Source organism: Saccostrea cucullata, unplaced genomic scaffold (assembly GCF_032062105.1).
Source record: "Saccostrea cucullata isolate Sc308-1 unplaced genomic scaffold, CSIRO_AGI_Scuc_v1 ctg2736, whole genome shotgun sequence".
Lineage (NCBI taxonomy): Eukaryota > Metazoa > Mollusca > Bivalvia > Ostreida > Ostreidae > Saccostrea > Saccostrea cuccullata.
The window spans coordinates 79,870-101,643 of NW_026930055.1; the positions used below are offsets into that span (position 1 = coordinate 79,870).

At 33.1% G+C, this 21,774-nt stretch overlaps 1 long non-coding RNA gene across 1 annotated transcript; it reads right to left on the reverse strand.

The window, feature by feature from the left end:
• Positions 1–558: 558 nt before the first annotated feature.
• LOC134282793 (uncharacterized) lies at positions 559–1,420 on the reverse strand. Its single transcript, XR_009995354.1, has 3 exons — positions 1,358–1,420; positions 987–1,054; positions 559–768 (listed from the first exon to the last, which is right to left on the reverse strand). It is a non-coding gene; the product is annotated as an uncharacterized LOC134282793 (long non-coding RNA).
• Between the last annotated feature and the right edge of the window lie 20,354 nt (positions 1,421–21,774).

Genomic DNA, 21,774 nt, shown 5'->3' on the forward strand with positions numbered 1-21,774 from the left:
CACCGTTTGGAGCGCAGAAATCGAAAAAGAAAAACCGATAGGCACAACTTCAATTCTTCTAGTATATAAATGCAGTAGACATTCTGCTCCAGCTTTTGTCGTTTCTGAGCCTTTGTCTGGAAACGAACAGTACCAAATTTTCACTTAAAGGGAAATAACTCGAAAGCGGAAGGGAAATTTTGAAATGTATTAAAACATTTTAATTGAGTTTTGTAACGTTCAAAAACTCTGAAAATTTGAGCGAAATCCGTTCAGAAATGAGCGAGTTACGAGGTCTCAAAGTTTGCGTCTAGGAAAAAAAAAAGAATAATAGGGAATAATCTTAACCACCAGAATCAGTAGAAGGTCTTCCGCCTGAGCGGAAGACCTTAAAAATAATGACCTGGAAAAACTTGCCACCACCCCCCTCCCTTCAGAATAAAATGGTGGTCCCCTTTCCTGTTTTGAATCAATAAGGGGAGCCTTTAATCTCCTTTTCAGTAACTATTATTGAGAAAAACAAATTAACACAATGTACATGCTGGAAATAAAATCTTGATGGACATTGACACCCACCACACAAATATATGCAAGTCAAGATTATCAAATCTTAATAGCCTTTTCAACACCTGTACAGTAAGTACATGTATATGAAAAAGTCAAATCATTTTTTTTATGAAGAAATTTTATTTCATAAACAGCTTTTCAAATTAAGGTAGACTGTACAAGGAATACTTAGCAGCTGCAAATCATTTCCATCACTTCATGCTCTTGTGGATGAAATCAATTCTGAAAATACATGTATGAGAAAATCAGGACATTCTAGAAGTAACATACCATTATTGAGAATAAATTGGTGTTTAAAATTGAATTTAATTCAGAACAATGCATGGAAACATGCACAAACATTGGATGCATTATTAAATACTTGCAATTCTACTGTTATATTTCATTGTTTGCCAGGAATATTGCATGGTAATTTGGTTTATAGCTAATATGGAGCATACCATTTTCCTTACATGATGAATTAACTTGCTGCCTGAATGAATCCATTGGTCCAATTCTTTAGGAATAGCTGCAACACATTATATATGCAATTGTTATGAGATTACTAAATAAAATACATTGTATAATAGAATCACATTACATTTGACAAAACAATTCATGATATACTGTATGCTGTACATAGTGAATTTATGAAATTCATATTATAAGATAAATGGAAACAAAGTTGTATTACAAATTAAAACCTCTGACATTTACAAGAGCAAATAATTAGAATATGAAAAAAAACATTCTTTCATCTTTACAAAATGAAAAATAAACATAACACATGCATGGTTTTAAAAAATGTGAAATGCTTAATAAGTGTACATACTCTGTGGAGAAATGGGTGCATTTTGTATTTATTCATTCTTCAAGCCTGCAACTCTTGACTACTACAATAATAAAAGTATTATATAGGCCTATCATATAATTAAAAAAATAATTATGTATTTATTACAGAAATTAACTGACGTGACATGAAATCAAACTAAAATAAATAAATACCCGGTATTTTATTCCCAATTAATTTAGAAATTCTATTAAAAAAAACCATAGATCTAAAGTGGAGGTTCTTTGTTTTCTACATAATGATACAGATGATTTTTTTTACATTATGTAGCATGTTTGTATGCCAAAAAGACAACATTACATGTTCAGTAACTCATTGTCAATTCATTGACTGTAACAATGAAATTTCAATTTTATTCAGTTTAAGTTTGCATTACTGGGGTTAACCCCCTCATTACACATGTTGTCTCAAAGAAAATAAGCTAATCGACTCCATATTTAGTACAATTACATTTTAAAATTTCTATTAAAAAAAAGTGAACAACTTTATGTGGGCTGTTGGGAAGGCGGGGGTGGGGGGGGGGGGGGACACACACTGCACTGCATTTGTTTTTCACTGACTGTGATAATGCATCTAAATAGACACGTATACACTCGCGATCGTTTTTTCTTCGATGTTAACAAAAGCATATCTACATATTTTACATACATGTGCATACATATCTGGGCTGAATGCACTGCAGTGATGGATCTAGGGAGCTAGTGCAGATCATCTCAGACTTCCGTTATTTTCTGTAATAATGTCCTCATATTCTCTTAAAAGGGATAAACAATGCCTTGTCTCTTATCTTATCCCTATTTTCTTTAAAAAATGTCTGGTTATTGCATTTAAATCCACTGCATATCTCAGCTGATGTCGCCACGTTTTTAGATGTAAACAACATTCCGTGTCATCGAGTGCAAGCTCTTGGCTGAAGCCGAATGCAGCCAAACGGCACATAAGAAAGAGAATTATTTTAAAAACATGCTATTCTATATAGGAGAAAATCACTAATAATTATTTATTTAAACATGGAAATATTGCCGTTTGTTACAAATTCTTGCAAATATCGGTAAATAGTTATTTTGAGCTCTATTTCCTTATAAGGATCGATCAGGGCGGAGCAAATGTCATGACGTCAACCTCATAATGACCTCATAACCATATTTTTTCAATGGGTTGCTTTAACTGTACTGCGTTGATGGACTTGATGTAATTTCCCAGCATTTCCTTTTGAAGTTCTTTGGGGTAAACTTACCTTCTTCCATTAAATAACAAACCATTTTTTACTGTTAAGTCTCCCCTGATTTCCCATAATATTATATAAGAGGATTATTTTCGTAGTTTTCATTGGCTGAAAGGACGTCACGTGACATTCCTCCTTTTGCGATAGCGACGCGAAAGCACGTCAGCGGAAAATGATATCGCACGACACGCCGTTAGGTTTCACTGACGTTACGTAGAACGTGACGTCATAATAAAAGAAACATGATTTTTACCATTGTGACGTAAGACAAATTCCGTTGTGTTAGGACTGTGTCAGTGCATTCACTTTGAATGATTATATAATATAACTATTATGGACTTCAGTGAACGGTCAATTTGTGGTTATAAGGACTCATGGCAATTGATATTGACCTCAGACACAGAAAATGATAGCGACCTCGCAGGCTCGGTCGCTATCACTTTCTGTGTCTGAGGTCAATATCAATTGCCATGAGTCCTTATAACCACATATCGACCTACACTGAAGTCCATAATTGTATATTATTTTCAATTCTGTTTGGATTTCGGATTTCTCAGGCCATCCCGATTTACAGTATTGTATGACATTGTCACACAATGTGTCTTTTTCAAAAAGTGATTTTATCGGATCTGATTTGCTAGGTGATGCTGGTAGACTGTTCATTGTGGCATCAACAAAAGCATTCACCTCGCCATCACCTGGGGCGGGCTGGTCTACAGGTGCGCGTGACAATTCTCAGCTGTGATCAACTCTTTATCAGGGGTGTGACTTATAGTTAAGGTATAATGCATAAGTCGCATCCCGAATCTTTGGATTCTAGTTGGTAATTCAGATAAATCTTTTGTACTTAAGAGTGGTACAAGTGTTTTGTGGTCTGTTTCTATGTTGAACTCTCTACCTATTAAATAGTCAATGAGACGTTCACAAACCCAAGTAAGAGCTAAGGCTTCTTTCTCTGTCTGGACATCCTTTTGCTCTGTTACTGACATTAACCTTGATGCATAGGTCACATGTTTCCATGTTTGGCAGTGTTTCTGCTTTAGGACTGCACCTAGACCATAAGACGATCCGTCCGCTAGACAAGGAGACTGAGAAATTGCTGTCTTCAGAGACTCTCAAATTACACTTCTAAGGCTGGACCCCACATCCATGCAAACTTAAGTTTAAGCAGCTATCTTAGAGGTTGTGACCTTTCTGCCAGCTTTGGTGAAAATATGTTGATTCACTTTACCTAAGAATCTAAATATATCAGATACATTATCTGGCTTTTTCATGTTTAATATGGCTTTGACCTTTTGTTATTCTACTCTAATGGCCTTTTCGTCAATGACCTGACTCAAGAACATCACTGATGGCTTTGAGAATTTAGACTTTTTGTTGTTTAACGTCAAACCATTGTTCTTAAGAATGCTTAAAACGCATTCGAGTATTGCATCATGCTGACCTTGGGATAGAGCAAATATAAGAATGTCATCTCTGTGAAATAATACACAAAGGATTTCTGGCATTTCTTCTGAATGGAAGTCGATAAAAATTGAATCTCCCGTACGGAGTAATAAAGGTTGTAAGCAGCCGTGCTAGATTTATTTGCCAAAACCATGAATTTGAATACAATTTTTAGAAATTTTTGACCCTGATATTTTGGACAAAGACTCTTCAACTGAAGGGAAGGGGTGATTTTTTTTTCTTTTGACTGATTCATTAAGCTTTTTCAGGTCTCCGCATATTCATACTTGGCCATTGGGATTGGGGGCTTTGACCATTGGAGCACACCATCATTAAGCTTATCAACTTTGGAGATAGCTCCTAAATTTTGCATTATGTCTAATTCTTCCTTGACCTTGTATCTTTGTGCAAACGGCACTTTGTAAGGTGTCGACAATGCATATGGTTTAAATTTTTCCATTAAGTTTATTTAACTTGCTACTGATAAAGTTTTAACTGTGTTTTGACGAATTAATAAGGGGAGGGGAGGTATTAAAAACAGATAATGTTTTTTTAAAAAAAAAGAATTGGATGACGCATATTTGTGAAAAACATTAAGCACATAGGTTGATAATCCTTGCAAATACTATGCAAATCTCTGAAAGATTTCAAAATGATAAACCTATTCTTTTGATAAGTGATCAATCGTTCTTATTCCTACGCTCATCAGCTTGTCTGATGCAAGATAAACCATGAATTAAAAAAAACAAATTATCCTTTATTTTCACTCAAAATGACCAATATTCCTATCATTCTGGGGCTTTAAAGGTGTTATATGTATTTTCATATGGAAGAAAAATCCTATAATTTCTTGTTAGAAATGAGTTGCTTTAAATCAAAAACACACTCTTAAGTTTTTGTCAGACTTGAAAATTCATCTCTTTATTTAAGCACTACATTAAAATTGTTGAAAATATTTCATAATGGAACGAAATTTCTTAACACCCTTTATTTGTGAAAAAGATCAAAATAGTGACCATATCATTTAAGTAATGCTGACTTTAAACAAGGTTGGTGAAATCCCTGTAAGAATCTTATATGTCAATATTTATGGAGAAAAATGAAAACAAAGACATGCATGCCGTATATGGTTGTGTAGATAATTTAAAAGGGGCAACGGTAATAAAACGTTTGCCAGTGCATTTCATCTGAAAGTGTAAATGAGTGCGTTTCGGAGGAGGGGCTACTGGGTGTATTTCAGAGTTAGTTACCTTGTGTTATTATTATTCTGTGGGTAAAAAAAAATTATTTCCGAAACAAGTGTCTGTGTTGAAAACATGCGGTTCCTATTCGCTAATTTTGTCATTTCTAGATAAAACTTTCTTATTTGATAATTATTTGGTTTATAAGTTCTTTTCCGAAAACATACTCTAACATACATTTTAATTCGAAAAATATGATTCCTCTTCGAAAAATTTCTTATTTTATTTCATGATTCTATCTCTTCTATGCGATGTTTTCGTATTCATTTCCAATAATTGCATTTTGGGAAATATGACAAAACTAGAACTATCTGTATACTCAATTAAATAGAAATGACATATTTAACATGATTATCGAATATGAATCATTTGATTTTCGAATAGAAATGATAAAATAATTGAATAGGAATCACACATTTTCGAATAGAATAACAACTTAATGGTGATGATTTCTCGAACAGAAATAGAAAAAAATGGGCACAGGAATAACAACTAATCGAATAAGAATCATATTTTATCGAACAGGAATAACATGATTTAGATAAAGGACATTTAAACAATTTTTTTTAAATAAGAATAACATAAAAGTATAATAATGCAACATTTTACCCGACATGATAACCTGGTGTTAGCGGAATATTAGTTTACAAATACGGAATTCTGAAAGTTCACTTTGGAAAAGATGAAAAGAAATCAATTTTCTTCACTTATAAAGTATAGTTTCAGTAGGCCTTCATCTTCCATATTCAGTAAAACTTCCAAACATAAGATAGTTATTGCACATTCAGTGTTGACTTCAATTTAAAGTTCACTGGGACATATCGAGTCGACAAATGAACTAAAGTAACTATTGCTACTTGATTATACGTCTTCGGTGTATCTTAATGGAGATGTTACTGTGTCTGACTTGGGCCATGGAGTAGTGGTGACCGAGGGTGGTGGAGAATTATACTTATGTGCGGCCGTGGTTGTCGCGTCTTCGAAATTACGGGTCATGTGATTTTTTAGTATAAAAAGTAGCACGCAGAGTTGGGCGTTTATCTAAGCTCGATCGGTTCTCAGAATATCAAGTTAGTAAGGTACATGTACTGTGTATAAGAGCATTTTGTGTTAAAAATGGACGATGTCGATATACAAATGGAATTTTCTGTAGGTGATTTGGAATTGTCATGTGGTTTGAGATTTAGATTTATATATTGAAAATGAAGAGCTAGCGAGCAGCATTCTGTTTACGACACATGTGTTTGTTGATTATTTAGCACTTAATTAATCTATATTCGGACGAACGACGTGAGGGAGAATAAAACATCGCTTCTCCTACATAGGATCTCACATCAAAAAATGGGTTTATATCACATCAGTAGATCCCACAGGGTGGGGAGACCCCCAAACAATGACAATCGTCAGGACCAAGGCAAAGGTCAGCGTCCCCGTGATATTATTGTGAAGTTCGTATCATACAGAGATCGTGCCCTCATTTATGCCAAAAAAAGTAACTTAAAGCCATTTAACGAAAATGAACAAAACAACTACAAAATATTCGTTAATAAGGCGCTTACCAAGAAACGCGCAGAGCTTCTCTTCCAGACTAGACTGCTTGTGAAAAACAACGCGTTAAAGCAGGCTTGGACTTATGATGGGAACATTCTCGCCAAAACCTTAGCTGGGAATATAATTACCCTCAGAAGCTTTGATGATTTACTAAAATTTAAACAGCATGGAGGCCAGTGCGAGAAATAGCCGCAGCTTTCACTACCACATCCACTCCACTTAAATAGGTCACAAAAATTGTGAAAACACAAACACATCCACTCCATTCATATGGTATAAGTTGTTAAATTTGTGAAAGCACGAACACATGGCCATTTCCATCTTAGTCCCAAAGACGCTTAAATTCCTAATGGTATTTCCCCGTGTCTAAAAATAGCACATAGTTCATCTTCGTTATTTTTACCTGTATTTAAGTATTACCATACATTAATATTGGTGCTACTCTGCACTAGCTGCCAGTTTATCAGCATGTCATTTCTACTGAACTACATCCTGTATATATGTTGGTTTTTTGTATGGAATATATACTGGTGTCTCATTATATCGCGGTACTTAATGTTTTGGCATAAAAAATGAAATTTGAAATTCTCACTTTAACTTATAACTAATTATATTTATAATTCTAACAATGGCCTAACTTTTTAGTGCCAAATTATTTTCCAAGTTTCCATCGTTTAGTTTGTGGTCTATTTTTAAAACAGGAAGTCTTATTTACCCTCTAAATTGGAGAGTCCCATTGTATCGCGGCATTGGAAAACATGGACACTTGTAGATGACATGGACCTCAATTTTTATTTTTGAATTTACAAGATAATTTTACATGAAAAATAAACAATTGTACAAACTTAAGTCTTTTAAAAGATGGAACTTTATTATAATTTTAATAGGTTATAAATTTAATGGTCTAAATATAATGAAAACGGGACTGGAAATCTGTAAAATTACGTTTTATATGAATTTTTTTTTTCAAACAGATGTTCCTTACTGTTTAATCGTCAAAAAAGTAACCATTCAGACAACATACGGATTGTCCATCAACAAAAAGAATATAGGCTATGTATCCAAGTTTTTGCAATATACCGCGATACAATGAAACCCGCGATATAATGAGAATCGAGTATACAAGATTACATCCAAGCGCTGTACATATGCTTTATTATTCCGAATGTCATATATTGGAACCTGTTTTTGTTCACGTTACTCTATTATGTTTTTTGCTCATTCAAATATTTGCACCCTGTTAAACATCTCATCTGTTTTCCATTTTTTTGCACGCACTTTGTTTTATTTTGTTTGTCTATATCTGTTGACTTAGCTGACCTTATTTTGTTTGTTTACTTCCTGTCAAAACCGAAAGTAGGAAAACCATGCATGGCTGTGGCAAAATTGGCTGAGGCTATTATTTTTGACACCCATGACTAAATGTAAGATTGATAAATGTTTTTCTTATGTCACAGCCATCAATTTGCTTCTAAAAATCCAGTTTTATAGAGGTATGATTATGTCATTTAGTTTTTTTACCCTGTATTATTTACTTGTAATTGGTGGTGTCGAACCGAATCCAGGCCCCAATTTAAATGGATCAACATCTAATATAAAAATAGTATACAGTTAAAGTATATCATTGACGGAGTTAGCAAGATTCCAGTTTCCCAAGACCAGGACTATTTCCCGAGGCGCAGCGCGCCGAGGGAAATAGTCCTGGTCGAGGGGAACTGGAATCTTGCTAACTCCGTCAATGATATACTATAACTGTTTTATTATACCGATACAAATTTAAATTGTACAGATCACCTTTTAAAAACAAATATTCATTACCAGTCATTAACTAATCATTATTCGTCGCAAATACCAGTTATTACCTAATTCTAATGCAATCAGTGCATTTTGTTTGTTGTTTACATCTTATTTTGTTGCATTTTGTTATAATTTAATTTTGATTGTAACGCGTCATTTGATTGGATAAAAAATTAATCTAAATTGTATAATCTGGTTTGCTTACGTCACAATGACTTACGTCAAAATCGTATCAATCCGCTTGACGTTACGTTTGAAATATGAACAATTTGAAGGCGTTTTAAAGAGAGATATTGTCTTGTTTTTTATTCTAAATGATTGAAAATTAAATTATAAGGAATGAATTAAATAGCAACCCAAATTATACTGCTATAACCTGGGTTGGAGCAGTTTACGCTTTTTTATAAACCGCTTCGCGGTTTATAAAGCGTAAACTGCCCCAACCCAGGTTATACAGTATAATTTGGGTTGCTATTTAATTCATTCCTTAAATAATGAAATACGTCACGAAGCATTGTGTTTTTGCGTCTCTCTATTATGACGTCACAATGATAAGCTATAACCGCGAATTAGCATGAATAGCTTTCGATCGAGGGATTAGCTCAAAAAACTAACGCACGGCGATTAGTCGATTCACAGCGATTTCTAGGGAATTGTTCAGATCTAATCATTTAATTTTATATAAGGAAAAATAAGTAGAGGTATAATAATGCATAATAATGTATGTAGTCTCTTGTCAAAAGTTGATATTATTTATAATGAACTCTCTGACTTTGATATTATTGGAATTACTGAAAGTCATTTAGATAGCTCTGTACCTACTGATGATATTGAATTTGAAGGATTTCAAGCACCAATTAGGTTAGATCGCAATAGATATGGAGGTGGTGTGGTTTTATATGTTAAAAACAATCTTAAATTTACTCACAGACACGATCTCTCAAACCCAAATATAGAAATGATATGGGCTGAAATTGAGAATTCCTCAAATAAATTTCTTATTGGGATATTATACAGACCACCTAACACAAAGGCAAATTTTATTGATCATTTGGCACCTTCCCTTGAGAATGCTCTAAATACATGTTTACCAATATTTTTACTGGGTGACTTTAACTTTGATATGTTGTCTAAGGGAAATAATGCATTTAAAAGTCTATTGAAGAAATTTTCCTTAACAAATTTAATCAACCAGCCAACTAACTTCACTTCACAAAAGGGAACATTCATCGATCTTATACTTACAAATAATAGTGAAAAAGTTGAATCAGTAGATGTATTAACCCCATTCTGCAGCACACATAGTCCAGTAGGTGTTGATATAAAATTCAAAGCATTTAAACAACTTGCTTATAAAAGAGTAATTAGAAACTACTCAAAGGCTGACTATAAATCGCTCAACAAAAATCTTTCAGAAGTGGATTGGGATAAAGAAGTTTTCAATAGCCAAAATATTAATGAAGTTTACAATAATTTTACTAGAACTTATAATTACTATGTAGACAAAAATATACCCAAAAAAATCGTTGTAATTCGACCATCTGATAAACCTTTTATGACGAATACTATTAGGCGTAAAATGCGACAAAGAAATAGGGTACATCGTAAGGCAAAAAAGACAGATAGTGATTATCAGTGGAGTAAATATCGGAGATTAAGAAATGAAGTTATAGCAATGGTACGCCAGGCAAAGAATACTTACAAACAAAAAATTACATCACAAATCTTAGATAAAACTATTCCTCCTGGTAAATGGTGGAGAATTGTTAAATCATTAACCAAATTTGCTAATAAAATAAAATACCCCCACCACTAAAATGTAATGGTAAAATCTTTATCCATCCTATTGATAAGGCTACACAACTTAATAAACATTTTGCTGAAATTTCTCATATTGAACATTGTAGAGAACCTGAATTGCCCCCTCAAGGACCTGACCCTCCTTATACTATTGATTTAATTAGTATTTCAACTGAAGATGTCATTGACCAACTTGAAAATTTGAATATAACAAAGCCTCCTGGTCCTGATGGAATTGCACCACAAGTACTAAAAAATATAATCCCTGCCATCAGTAGACCACTAGCTAAATTATTCAATCTGTCACTGAAAAACAAAAAAATCCCATATATCTGGAAACAATCAGATATAACACCTGTATTTAAAAATAAAGGGAGCCCAGAAGATCCAGCAAATTATAGACCAATATCACTTAATAGTAGTATCTGTAAAATCATGGAAAAAATTATATTTAAATATCTCTACAACTATATGAATGATCACAATCTTCTCTCTAAGAACCAGTCAGGATTTCAACCCGGTGATTCCACTGTTAATCAACTTGTTGAAATTTACAACACAATTATATCAAATCTAGATCGAGGCAAAGATGTTAGGTTTGTTTTCTGTGACATATCCAAAGCTTTCGATAAAGTATGGCATAAAGGTCTATTGTTTAAACTGCAACAATATGGTTTCAAAGGTGAAATCTTAGGTTGGATTGAAAATTATCTTTGTGATAGAGTTCAGAAGGTAGTGTTAGAGGGATATTCTTCAGGATTGGAAAGTGTCAATGCTGGAGTTCCGCAAGGCTCGGTTCTAGGACCATTCCTTTTTCTTATTTATATTAATGATATTACTGAAAACATACAAAATCAAATACGACTGTTTGCAGATGACACATCTTTGTTTGTTATTGTCGATACTGATATAGATAACCCAGCAATATCTCTTATTACAGACCTTGAAAAAATAAGACAGTGGTCCCATCAATGGCTAGTTGAATTCAACCCTAATAAAACTATTAATGTCAATTTTACTAGAACTCAACGAGTACATCCAAATATTACATTTGGAAACACAATGAATATAATTTCACAAAATCAAAGTCACTGTCACCTTGGACTGACACTTCAATCTAATGGGGGCTGGTCAGAACATATCGCAACAATTTATGAAAAAGCTTGCCTAAGACTAAACATACTGCGCACACTAAAATATAAATTAAAGAGAGACTCCTTAATCAAAATATACCTATCATTTGTTCGACCAGTTGTAGAATATGGGGATGTGGTATGGGATAATTGCACTGAAGAACAATCTAAATTATTGGAGAGTGTGCAGGTGGAAGCTGCAAGAATAATTACAGGCATTAGGTGTAATACATCAAAAAGTAACTTATACAAAGAGTTAGGATGGGACACTTTAAGTTCAAGAAGGGAAAATCATAAGCTTACATTGATGTTTAAAATACTTAATAATCTTACCCCTGATTACATGAATAATATGCTTGAAGGATGTATGCCAATCCAGCATAATTATAATTTGCGCAACCCTAATTCATATCGAATCCCAATCATTAGAACAGTGTCATACTACAACAGCTTTGTACCATCCACAATATCCTTGTGGAAAAATTTATCAGATGATTGTAAAAACTCCCCTACATTACAAACTTTTAAAAATAAATTAAACTCTACCACTCCTACTCAGAAAAATAAATATAAACTTTACAATTATGGTAATAGAATTGAAAACATAATACACTGCCAGTTAAGGAATAAATGTAGCAACCTTAATGCTGATCTTTTTAAAGATCACTTAAATGAATCACCAATATGTACAAATTGTGGATACCAAAATGAGAACTCACTGCATTTCTTCTTGTACTGTCAACAATATGCCTTACAACGACAATTACTGATTAAATACATGAATGAAAATAACATACCAATTAATATAGAAAACATATTGTATGGTGTAGACTCACTAAGTCTGGATAAAAATTTTTCATTTTTTGATAAGGTACATACCTTTATAAGAACCTCTAAGAGGTTTTCGTTGAAATTTTAGTTTATTATATTCTATGGGAATTATATTATTTTACTATATGTTAACTGCTCTGTTAGGGAATTCTTCCTACTCTGGGTCAACAACAATTGCTCAAACATATGTTCTTGTTTTTTTTTGTTTTTTTTTTTGTTTGGTTTGGGTTTTTTTTCCTTTTTGTTGATTATATTTTACTTTTTATATAATTATTATTTTTCCTATCCATTTGTTAAATTATATTTTTTCTTCTCATTTCTCTTCCCCTCTCTCTCTCTCTCTCTCTCTCTCTTTCTCTCTGTCTCTCTCTCTCTGATTAAATTTCAAATATGTACCAATTTATAATCTACTCTTCATACATTTTCCAATGTTAACATGTACTTGTAATTGTACCTTGACCTATGGAGAGAACGATCATAGTCATTTATGCCTGCTGTTCAATCCATTTCTTTATATGAATAAAATATATTTTAAACTATAGGATCTCACATCCTGGTGTGTGACTTAAGGAGCCAATGGGTTTACATAATTGACAAAGATGGTGACTTTCTTTCCCTGATAGTGACACAATAGCATAAGATAGACAAACCGTGGAGCCTGAGTTATGACAACAAAACACATCTTCTCTGGGTTGGATCTTAGGACGTTGACCGAGTGTGTGTTTACAGATATATACAGAGGCGTGACTATTTAACTGATCTATGTAAATAGTAAAGTAAAGATCCACATAATAATAGGGTAGAAGGTGATACATAGGGTTTGCAGAAATTGATGAGTTTTGACTCACAACTTTTTTTCTTTGGCTGTGAGTCATGTGTGTGGAAGGAACAAAATTTTGGGTCATTACTATGCAACCGACAATTTTTTCTTTATAGATTGACAAAATTTTACTCATGTTGAAGGCTTTATACGAAAAAGTAAAATGAAGTGATTTTTTCGTATTTAGTGTAATAAGTAAGATGCATTTCTAGTGTTTTATCACCCTAATAACAAGAAATTATATTCTTCATTTATTCACTATAGATACAGGTTAAGATACATGTTTCCCATTTTTTACGGATTCATTTCTTTGCTTGATTTTAGCAATAATCCAGTATTATTATTGTATAATATAATACAATATTATTCATTTCACCATCTTTTATGTAAAACTAGAGAAAAGCCTCTTCAAGAATTTAAATTTAAAAATTTTGTAAATTTGAAAATTTCTCCGTAGCTTAAGAAATGCTATGAATATCATGGTGCACTCCCTCTTGTATTAAATCTAGTTTGGTCACCTGATTTGGCAGTCACGTGATAAATTCATGTATTGTTTACTGAATGGAGGTCATAACCAAAGTTCAATATCGCAACGACAAACATAAATTCAAATTAAGATATAAGCGATAAATTATTTCCCATAATTTTGTATTTTATTAAAAGTGTTGCTTCTTTAATTCAACTTTGCATTTCATTAGTTTATATTTCGAGTATTGGGGCTCAGTGTAAGGTAAGTCTGTCTTTACAAAGCTTTCTCTATGTATTTATGATTTTTGTTTCGTCATGTTACATGTATCTTTTTCACGAAACCAGCAGCACTTTCAAAACACGGGGTATTTCCTTTATCCCAATAAAAATAAAACAGTCAATATTTCTTTAGGGTATGTCCTTATTATGAACGTACAAAAATCAAAAGAAGAACTTTAAAATTTTAACAATTTTTAATAACAAAATTAAAGAACAAAATAAACAAAAGTTTTAACAAAGAGAATTAACCATAATGTACAAAAATAAAAAAAAATTGAAAATGTCCTTGTTAGTTGGTCCTGGTCCACGTCAGTCAGTGCTCATGTCCCTTGGTATGAATTGGTCCCGTTTGCCCTGGTCCTTCCGTAAGTGCGGAAAACCTTTGAGAACCGATTTTCCGGTTTCCTTTTGTATAACTACAAGGAACAATGTTTATTGAAAAAGGACTGCGTGGCACACTAGGTTCCTCTCGGGTTCTAGAATCAACGGTCCGAAGGCAGGCTCAACACTTTGAACAGGTTGGGCACAGCCCACCAAATGGTACTTTATCCCCCGTTTGGTAGATAATCTACCATATCGGTAACGAATTTAACTAACCAAATGGGGGACTTTTTTATTCTATTGCAATTTTTATTAAAATAAAACAAAAGCGCATTTATTCAGGCAATGGGGGATTTTAATGAACATATTCCTCGTACAATTAACATAAATCGGTCGAATTTTTATGTGCAATTTCTCCGTAACTTCGTAAAAACAATACCCGTAGTTGTCTGTAACAGCCGAACTTCTTGATCAAACGATCAAAAAAAATCTTTATTGTGTCTTGTTGGATAAAAATCCAATTTTATACAGTGATTTAACTCTTGATGAGTTAACTTTTAATCTCTTTTTGGATCTTCGTCAATGTTTATCTCCATAAAATCCTGTTAAACACGAGCTCCTCATGCCTTACCGGTATGGTGGGCACTTCCTGCTATAAAGTTAATTTTTTCCAGAGTTGTACGTAATATTTGTTGTTATTTTTCTTTTAGGATGAAGTTGCAGATTCCATGCGATCTTTTGGGGTTTAATATACATATTACTGGTGAATTTAATAAATTCGAAATATAATATTCAATAAAAGATGTACAAAATGACTTTTGCCATTATTCTTGTTTTTGTTCCAAGTACATCGTTTTAAAACAATAATTATGTCATATTCCAACTGCATTTACTATTTCTATGAAGAACAAAGCCATTGTGTTCAAAATAAAAAGAAATAAAGGCAAAACTTATTTTTCTTCTGATTTCCTAGTTGAAAATTTATACAAATGTGCCTCCGTAGTTAAATCCGACTTTTCATCAGGTTTAAAAAAGATCATCGTTTTGATTGGTTTGCACTAATTGATTGGTTGCCCGGATAATCGAAATAGAAAGTAAAGGACATGATTGACAGGTGCAGCATCGTTGGAGAAGGAGAGAATTTTCTTTTAAAGTAAAAAACGGAGAAACATTGTACTTGTTTACATAAGCTACGTTTTTTGTCAAATTTTTGAACGACTCTGCGCAAAAAATTGCACATAGGATTTTTTATTTTTTTCACCCAGAACACCAATAAATATCTATATTTTATTCCACATGGTTTAAAATTATGCGAAATTCTACTCCACTCTATGGAATTAAACACAACCAATTTTGTCCCCCATTTGGTTAGTAAAATTCGTTACCGATATGGTAGATTATCTACCAAACGGGGGATAAAGTACCATTTGGTGGGCTGTGCCCAACCTGTTGAATGTCTTTCAATGAAACTAAATACTCAGAATTATTTCCAAATTCCCAATATTAATAATTCTCAAACGTTCACAATGTTTCATTCATATAATGACTTTAAATCAGATAATAAAATGTTCAACATGGGTCAATGCTCGATGATAGAACTCACAGAACTTGTTTTAGAGATGTTTCGTATGGGCCGCCATAGTTCACTCACACGCTTCGGTTTCTGTCACCATAACATGGAAGTGGCTACTCTCTAATAACGAATTTTAGTACCTGACAGTTTACGCACTCTGTAACATTCTGTAGAGAGACTTTTAGGCATGAAAATAAGGCACAAGACACATGTGGTTTTCTATGGACAGGCCCCCTGGTAGCACTAGACGAACACCTCTATCGGCTGATGTTTTTCCGGGGTACTACCCAGAGCCCGCTTTAACCTTACTATTTAAAGTAAAACGAGGGGCTCCCCACAGGGCTGCTATGTTACTATGGGAACTAAGGAAATTTCAGGGCTCCCCACAGGATTATAAAACAAGTTACCGGCAGGGTGAACCAAAGGGATTTATTTAAAATGTATGAAAAATTTCAGTTTGGTACACTTATACATACTCACTATTTCATTAGTGCGTTTCAAAAGATATGTCTATTAGAACCAAAGGTGGTCTGTTTCCATATTTAGTAAAACTCCCTTGGTACGAACACGGATATAGCGAATTCACGGATATAGTGAAGTTTATTCGGGTCCCTGACAAAACTCTTAACAATTCTTTGTTATATTGTAAAACGAAAAAATTTGGCGCATACATATTTTAGCGCAAACGCAAGTGGGAATGCATTGGCGCAAATAAATTTTAGCGCTTGCACTTGTCAGTAAAATATATGTGATTTTTTTTTAATCCACACCTGTATATGACTTTTTGGTTTGTCAAGCACGGAAACACGGAAAGTACTCCCGTATATCAGAAAACATTCGTTAACTTTACTGCGTACGTGTTTTTATCATAGACGCGGTACAATGTTAAAGTTTATTTTATTTCTATTTTCAATTAATAAAAATGGAGTATTAACTCATTTATATCATATAAAAACATTGCATGCATCGACAAAATTTTTTTTAGATAAAACGGTAATCCTAATCAGGGATTGTCTGCAAGCTCAATCGCCATGCTTGATTGCATTGTTTACCTCGAGGCGAGAGATGATTGACACGCCGAGAAGCCAAACTTTGAGGGTGTTAATCATAATGATAATGATCGGCAAACAACTACCGGGGTAACAATAGTTTAATTAAATTATAATTTGGCAGGACTTTCTGTCCTCTGAACATGTGCAGTGCTAGTGTGTATGTAAAATCTAATGACCATTCGACATTAAGAAATCGCGCGTTCTGGTTTACATGTAGTTATGTAAATGCTTTGAACACACAAAAAAAAAATATATTTAGAAATCCTTCAGCGCACAATAAATTTTAGCGCTCAGGGGCTTTTGCGTCAAAGGTGCTAAAATTAGTAGTGCGCCAAATATTCTCGTTTCACAGTACTTTACGATTATAACGAACTCGGATATAGCGAATTTACGGATATAACAAACTCATTTTAAGTCCCGTAGAGGTTAAAACTAATAAAATTTACATCTTTTATAAAGAATTTTTTAAAAATCTAAATGGTAGATATATTGAACTGACCTAACTTTTAGTAAGTGTTTTCAAATGTCATTCAATTTGTAATGAAAACCTCAATAAGCCTTGGTATGCTTTGTAATTATTGTTTCCCTACCACATTCAGTTGTAATACTTGAACAAAAACGTGCATTTTGCGAATTCGCTGTAGAAACTTAAACGAATTCGTTATACGGATACAACGAATTACGGATATAGCATGGAAATGCCCCCCTTTTATATTGGCCCTGTTCTCTTTACTTCCTTATCCTGGACACCGCTTTCCTCAGTCGAAGACAATATACCTTGGAGTCTGCGAAGTCTTTATCATTTTCTGTGTCTTAGGTAAATATCAATTGCCATGAGTCCTTATAACCAGATATTGACCGTTCACTGAAGTTCATAAAAGTTATATATAATATAATCAATCAAAATGAATGCACTGACAGTTCTAACTAAACAGACTTGGCTGTCATTACGGTATAATGGTTAAAGCTCGCTTCTTATTTAATTTTTTAATTGTAAATTGTTACTGAAAATTCTTGCAAAATTCCGTTCACACTATGCCATTTTTAATATTGCAAAAAATGAAAAGGGTGCAGTTACGAGGGGCATTTCAAAAGTCCTGAGAACTGTTTAATAAAAAATTAACCGTTTTACGGAAATTATTGAGTTTGATATCATTGGAAAGAGAAGAAAAATATACACAAATTATGACGTCACTTTATAATTTTTATGACGTAATATCTCTGAAAATGACGTCAGAAAATAGAATGTTTAGCATACTGAAAACTCGCTTTTTTATCCACATGGCACAATTTTAAAAGTGCTGCCAAAGGCTTATTTGAAAATATATTTCAAAGAAAATTTTCATTTGCAAAGAAGTAGAGTAGGAGTTTGGTACTGTTTATCAACAATACTATATTTCATTGTTTGATTTGTTTACTAATGCGGTTTATGTCCGGTTATGCTATCATCGACATTCATCCAAGATTTTAAGTAACATGATACAACTGGATTTTCGGTCTTTTATATACTTCTCCATTGTATGAAATAAAACATTTTCTGTATAAAACTAAAGTATATTAATGCAGTTTTCAACAAATATATTTTGAGTAACAGTACTCTTACCGTTTACAAATAAATTGTACAAAAGTCTTGCCCCTGGCTTGTTTCTGTGCGTATTTTTTTCATTAATTCAACTTCGGCGCCCCAAAACTCAGTACTGCTTTTGACTTTTGACTCCAAAAAAGGTTTACAAGTTACATAGACATGTAGAATGTTATTTAATTTCCATGAATTAATTTTTGCGAATATATGGAGGTACGGTGGGGTTACAACTGCGCCCGCGCCTTTTTGGATTTTACGAGAAAATATGGGGCACACTAAACTTAACTTCTCTTGAGCCTTCATCGATCCTACAAATATGGTTAAAACACCTGACGAATTGATGCCATAAAATTTAGTAACACGACCGTCTATTTTTCTTTGATTGCCAACTTTGCCTTATTCTCACAGTTGGGTCTGTTTTACGCAATATTTTGAGCAAGATTCGATAAAAACATGCAATGTTTGACAATCGCTTAAACCATTTCAGAACAAGAATATCTCTGACTTAGACCACCATATGATAGATTGTAGTCTATGTAAAGATTCTACCAACTGTCATTTACGTCCGATAGCTTGCACCCGAGTAATGAGCAAAAGTTGTTTTTAAATTTTTACATTGATGAAATTGTGTCTTTTGTTACGTCATTTTTATGGCCAGTATTGTAAGAGTGCGGAAGTATGACGTCATTTTCGGAGTTATTACGTCATACAAATTATAAAGTGACGTCACAATATGTGTGTATTTTTCTGTTCTTTCCAATGATATCAAACTAAAAAAAATCCGTAAATCGGTTAATTTTTTTATCAAACAGTTCTCAGGACTTTTGAAATGCCCCTCGTATTTATTTATGTCTTATTTTCCCTGGCTTGACTATCCGACCGACCGACAGACAGACTGAAATACAAATAGACGACAAATATATACACGAAATTAGTCTCGAGAAGGATGTTACGCTCAAACAATTGTATATTTAACGCTCTATTAATTTTGCATCAACCTGAACATAGTATAGCAGTTCTGACAACAAAGATAGCATCTAGAATATTTACTAAGGAAACATAGCTGTTGGAAACGGGTGTAGATATATATTTTATGCAATTGTTAAAGTCTAAAGAAGAACCAATGATTGCACTTGATTGTAAATGCTTCTTTAAGATTCACAAAATACATTACAATGATAATCTTATCTTGATGATGCCCGTAGTACATTTAAATGGATCACAACTATAATGACTGAAGAATTTAAATGTTGGTCTTAGGGTACTTGTATTTCATATATAAAACATGTTGCTCTTTGGGTCTTCAAATTAAAAAAAAACGGTGAAAAAAAATTGAAACAAAACTTTTATCCTCACATCAATATACATGTATTCCTTTGTTAAAATGATACAATAATAATACCGTCAAATTTTTCAAAGATAACATTGATGTTTTATTGCAGTCATTTAAACTACATAATTTTCATGCTAAAGCATTATTTCATACATCTTGTCTATAGGCAGTCTGTATGTTCTTTGAATTCATTTTGTTCTTCTGTGATCATTAACTACGTCGAATTTAAATACAATGTACGAGGGGTGTTAGAAAAGTTCGCGGACATTTTCAATTGTGAGCGCGCTATTTCCACAAAAGCGGTCAAACATTCCAGATAGAATCTTTACCTTTTTTCCAATAAATATACAAGAAATTGTTGCTCTCCGGTGATTAATAAGAAATATACAGCTTTTTTAGTCTGATAAAACTTGCTTCAGGGAGCATGCTACATTTTGGCAAGTTCACATCACAAAGTCCCTTTATTAAAAATAAAAATTGCACAATTGTAGCGCAAAGAGATTTATGATATTTTACCTGCCGCTAAAGTATTCATGAAACTTAACTGGGAGAAATTTTGAACTAAATTGGAGGGTATATGACTGTTTTATAGCCGTTTGTATATGATCATTGCGTAAAAACACAGCCAAAAATCGGAACGTCATTGAGCGTCATGGAGCACTGCACTACGTAAAAATTATGTATGCAGGCTGGAAAATGTATAAAAAGAGATTAAAATGTTCAAGATGCTGTCGGGGATGTCATACACCTACAAAGGAAAGTTTTCAAATGGTTGTAGCTTCATAAGAATGGGAGGATTGACATTTTGAAAGATTAACTCCAGCGATACTTCAATACCCCCGTATCGCATGGACGTTGTGTTGTGCCTATATGGTTTTTTGCATAGTTTTCATTCCTGATCGATTAACTGATTAACTGCATAAACGGATTTTAAGATCTCAATAATATCCAAATCAGTACAAAAGACATTGTAGAAGAAAATTAACATGTCTTGATATAGATATTCAATTTTAACGTAGAAAAAAATCTAAAGATTTATAGAACTGCGACAAAGCTTAACAGGTTGAAATCTGGCTGTCACGTCGCCTTACGTCAAGTGATTGCTCCGTGAATCCCATAACCTCATAATAAAAATCGTTGTAAATTTTCAAGATTTTATTATATGGACCTGATTTTTTATATACCAATAAACAAAATGTAGAAATTTTTTTAGACATAGGTCATACTTCACAGTACACAATAGATTTTCCGTAATTCAATGTGTCCGCGAACTTTTCTAACGACCCTCGTACAAGGTTAAATGCTTTGAATCGCATTCTCAGATAGAAAAAAGAAGCATTTTAATTTTCAAGAGGTGTGTTATTCCAATATTTGGATTTGTAAACGTTTGATAAGTAAGTTATTTGATTCCATTTTAAATTGAACAGGCAGTCGTGATTAATAATATATCTGTTTTCTTTTGATTTTATATGTATGACTATCTGACAACGATCTGTATATGATAATTATTCTTTATTAAGACTAGGTTGAGAAAGAGAGAGTTAGAGGGGGGGGGTAAACGAATTGTAGAAGCTAGGTTTTACCAGGTGCCTTTGATATCAATTTAAAGACCTTAATTGATATTCCTTCCTCCTCTTTTGAAGGAATTAAATTGAGATAATTTAAATGTACGTCTTAGGGAACTTGTGTTGAATATAAAAAAAAATTGCTATATGGGTCTTCATAAAAAAAACCTGTTTCTTCATATAGCATGAATTGAAACAAAACTTATATCCAGTTTTTGACCTTGTGGCTAATAAAAGTCTAATTGTTCTTGGAGAGAACATACTGTCATTAATTTACATGCATTCGTTTTGTTAAAAGGATAAAACAATTATACCGTCAAAGAACTATATGCGGTATATTGCATATATTTGCCCCCACAAAAGTCAAATTTTGAAAACTTCC